Raw genomic sequence first — 5,070 nt, 5'->3', positions numbered from 1 at the left:
AGGAGTCGTCAAGCGCTCGCTGCGAAGGGATCGTTTGCGGCAGCCTCAGTACGCCCCAGAAATATAGGGCCCGGAAAAGCAAAAAGCAGCCTACGCGTGGCTTTTAAGATCCCGCTTTTGACGAACATTTACGGGCTTTTATAGGAGGAAAATGTGAGCTACCCTTCAAAAATAATAAAAATACACTATGAAATATGTAACTTGAAGGCGGGTGACTGTGCCTGCCAAAGTTTTGACAAGCATTTACTTCTTTTCCCCCTCTTTAGAGAGAACTAGTCTTGCTTGGTGGGTGTTGCTATAGAACATAACTGGCCATACACAAATTGACATGAAGCATTTAGCATTGAAGTAAACAAGTACAAAGTGCATTGGCAAATTTTAAAAAAGAAGTGCACTTGTATTTAGTAAGCATATATGATGACAAATTACCTCTATAGCTGTTTGTAAAATGGTTGAATTCCAGGACTTTCTCTACAACTACTCTGTGTTATACATGTTTCGATAGATTTTTGAGCATAGCTAGACTAGTTGGTTGTGATTGCTCTCCCTTCGCTTTTTGTTGTGGAACACGAGCAAATGAGTAGAACCAATTGATAGACAACAACAGTAGCTCATCTTGACCTTAATGAGCATTGGGAAGAAGCAAGTTGTGTTTCATAGCGCTCTATACAATAGAGGGCTATTAAAAAAGGGTAATTGAATTGAGCAAAGAGATGCAGCTTAATCATTCTGCTTAAGCCCTACTCCTTAATTTAACCTACAATGGTAATTGTTTGTAGATTTCCATTCAGCCTGGTAATATCGACCATTTAGTCTCTGGACCGGAGGCACCCATCTTACTCCAAATCAAGTGTAGTCAATTTTCCCTTATTTCTTGTAGAAGCAGAGAGAGAGAGAGAGAGAGAGAGAGAGAGAGAGAGAGAGAGAGAGAGAGGGAGAGAGAGAGAGGGAGTTACGTAATGTCATATCAAAGGGAGCAAGGAGTCTTGGCTGTCGATCACACAAATTGACAGGAAGCATCACACAAATTGACATGAAGCATCTAGCATTGAAGTAAACAAGTACAAAGTGCATTGGCAAATTTTAAAAAAGAAGTGCACGTGTATTTAGTAAGCATATATGATGACAAATTACCTCTATAGCTGTTTGTAAAATGGTTGAATTCCACGTCTTTCTCTACAACTACTCTTTGTTGTACATGGATAGATTTTTGAGCATAGACTAGTTGGTTGTAATTGCTCTCCCTTCGCTTTTTGTTGTGGAACACAAGCAAATGAGTAGAACCAATTGATAGACAACAACAGTAGCTCATCTTGACCTTAATGAGCATTGGGAAGAAGCAAGTTGTGTCTCATAGCGCTCACTATACAATAGAGGGATATTAAAGAGGGTAATTGAATTGAGCAAAGAGTTACAGCTTAATCATTCTGCTTAAGCCCTACTCCTTAACCTACAATGGTAATCGTTTGTAGATTTCCATTCAGCCTGGTAATATCGGCCATTTAGTCTCTGGACCGGGGACCCATCTTTGTGGCACTCATCTTACTCCAAATCAAGTTTTAGTCAATTTTCCATTATTTCTTGTAGAAGCAGGCAGAGAGAGAGAGAGAGAGAGAGAGAGAGAGAGAGAGAGTTGCATGTTGTCATAGATGGGGTGTCTTGGATCTCGATCATAGGTCCTAGTGCAAAATATATATGAGGAGGAAAACGCTAGGATAAAGAATTATCTTTGTGCTATAGAACGGTTATGCAGAGGAGAAGGTTGGACTACAATATATAAGATGCGTTGCCAAACAAGGATAGACGTAGATTGACATCAACCACCTAGGAATAAAGTAAACATGTACAAAGTGCATCTAGTATTGCAGTACATAAGTTGAATTGTCCAACTATGAGAAAAGAAGTATGTACGATCTATCTGATATATAGATAAGATGCTCTAGATTGAGCATGTACTACTGAGGAAAATATGTAGCTAAACTACAGTTAAGGAAGCATTGACAAACTTTAAAAATACAAAAAGCATCCACATAATTTCTGACTTTAAAAATTAAACTACAGTACATACCTGATAATCGTGTACGGGTGTTGTCCAATTGTGCACGTCGGAGGACAATGCTTGAGTCAAGCTAGATAAAGCAACGTGAATAGATAAACATTTAGTCTTGCAATGAAGCATCACAGAGTGAAAATACTGAATAAACAGTGCACGTCATGCAGAAGTCCATACAAAAGTATGGTTGAGAGTTGGCATTGTGTTCTCTCCAAAAATTATAAGAAACAAAAGCCATGACCTGCGTAGCATTTATGTGTTGCACCATAGGCATGGGGAATTGGATGTAGATAACGAACCTTGCAGTGTTGTTGAGCTGGAGTCGTGCTTGTGCAATCAAAACATCCACTATTGTGAATATATGTCCTCTCTATCTCTCAGACACAAAACATGCGTTAAGACAAATATAAAAGATGCAAGAGATAGATATAGTTGTACGACCAAACCCTCCCCACTAAAAACACCCACATTATTAATGCGGCAACATCTCCCCAACAAGTAGATTTTTCCCTTACAATATTCAAGAACCGGTGATGCACATGGGCTGGCCCAAGGTTGCAGAATGTTTTTCACTGTAGCTAGACAACGCCACCATCAGGCCGTAATTCCTACTTTAAAGCTTCTGCAAAGTTTAGCCTGAACAGTCCCACTATAGCTGGACAACGCCGCCAACTCGTGAGTCATGTGATAGAGGGCCTTCCACTTGAAAGGCCTTCTTGTAGAAGCACATGAAAGAATCCCTATGTGAAGGTACTCTCAATACAAGGGAGACACAATGTATTATTACACATACCTCTACTAACTTTACGGAAGTAGTCTCCTTGGTCTTTAGTGATGAACATTTAGTGTGACATATATTTACTAAATTCTATATCATACCACAGGGGTGGTAACTGCAAATCGTGCCCTTTCTGAGCACAATCTTAGATGCTGTATGGAAACACCTTTTAAATTGTACGGCCCTCCAAACCCACTAGTATCCATTGTAGAGAAACATGCTCTAAGAAGTCTTCAAGCAAACTAACAGTGGATTGAGTTCGGCTTCGCTTTAAGACTAGTAGTAGTGGAATTATTCTATTTCCACACAACTTATGCTTGGATTTTGTAAAGACCTCATAGTTTCTAGAGTCTCTTTTTGATATTTTATACTAAGTCCAAGTAGTAGGAGAGTTAAATTACGAGTAGTATGTGCCCACGATTCTCAAAAAATCATGATACATGAGTATCTCCCGAGACATCATTGTGGAAAAGAGAAGGAAACGTGAAATGCTAGGGAGAAACGTGGAGGAGTTGAAGATGTGCGGAGAGCGAGCCACTTGGAAACTTGACATAGAGATGCAAGGAGGCAGCTGTCGCAAGGCAACAACAGGATGCAGGGATGGGCAACTAACTGGTGGAGCGTGCACGAAGCAACGGGTGCAAAGTTCATGGACTTGTTTTTTTTTAAGAATCATGGAATCGCGTAGTAAGCATGAAGCCTTCTTGCCATAGTGGCTACGGGGAATGACTCGACCTGTCGGCAAGGTGCAACGTTCAAGTTCGTGCAACATTCTGCGATAGAAGAAGGGTAGACCAATGTGGAAGAAGGGTGAAAGAAGGTATCTATGCTTGCCAGTATGCAATAATATGTTGTACACATTAGTAATACGTCTCATTGATTTTGCAATACATGTAATACCCACCTTATCACAAGTATTAGGAGTACTAGTTGAATTAAGGAGAACCTAGAAAAGGGGGAGGGAGAAGTGGGAGGTTTCTATTGGGATTAAAGCCCAAGTGGCCTCTTATACGGATATGGCCGGCTGCCCGCTTAACTTGCTTATCACTAACTCTTTGTATATACTCACTTATACTTGTGTGAATAATATGATTTGCACGGAGATAACCCTTCGATGAATTCTCTGCGTACTGTGTAAGCTCTCTGTCTGTGTATCTGTGTGTGTGTGAGTCGATCTAAGCTCCACTCCACGACTTCAATTGGTATCAGAGCAAGGCTCAGTGCCTTTTCGCGTAATCGTGTGTGCGCACACTTTTTAGGCAGATTCTGGATCCGGAGCTTGGAAATTCACACTTAGAGTTTCGGGAGTATTTCGATTAGATGACCTGGGATTTTACCCCCCTTTCGAAGCTGTTTATGCCCTCAGAATTTCGTTCTGAGCACTACATCAAAAGATAGGTTTCAGCTACAAAGAAACCCGTCTTGTGTAGATTGGCAAGGAGGAGGTGGTCGGCATCAATATCGGCATCGACATACATCACTCATTAGTCTTCAAAGCATCATCTATAGACCAGGTACACATATATATCATCAGATATATATATTGCAGTCTGCATTGCTACTTCTTGTGCTTGCCAGGTTCCAGGGGAGGTGTGGCCATACGACGGCTTGACACCACTGGCATGTATTGCAGATTGATGTACTATGATTGTGGGTCGGCTAGTTGTGAGTCACGCTAGCAGACAGACTGACACATCGGTCATAGGACAGTGATTGGTCTATTGTAGGATGTATGCTAGTTCTGGGAAGCTTGCTGAGCCATCTGAGAGGGTTGTGTGTGAGGCTTTTTGAAGCCAAACACTGGGGGCTGGGTTACCCAGTGTGAGGTGGATTAGGTTGTTGGAGTTCCCCTCTACACGCATCCTCTTCGACGACTTTTATCCCATAGGATGTATGACTTTGTGTAGACACTGGATTGCATCTTATGCGTCAGGCCGTTGAGGCATTGTTCAGGGTTCAGTCTTGAGACAGATACAGGTTTTGTCATCACCCAGACAGGAGACAGTGTATGCTTACAGGATAGCATATTACAGAGACACACTTTACATGTTTCAGAGGTTAAAAACCATGTAATTAATGTGATTGAGCAACCAAGTGTGTTACTGTGGCATCGTAGGCTAGGACATATGTCAAAAAGAGGAATGGAAATACTTTCTCGTTATGGTTATTTGCCTGGCTTTTCATTTCAAGATTTCGAGTTTTGTGAGAATTGTGTTTATGGTAAGCAAACACAGGAACC

This window comes from Adiantum capillus-veneris, chromosome 3, assembly GCF_014529385.1.
Source record: "Adiantum capillus-veneris isolate H3 chromosome 3, ASM1452938v2, whole genome shotgun sequence".
Classification (NCBI taxonomy): domain Eukaryota; kingdom Viridiplantae; phylum Streptophyta; class Polypodiopsida; order Polypodiales; family Pteridaceae; genus Adiantum; species Adiantum capillus-veneris.
This window is presented reverse-complemented; position numbering follows the sequence as displayed.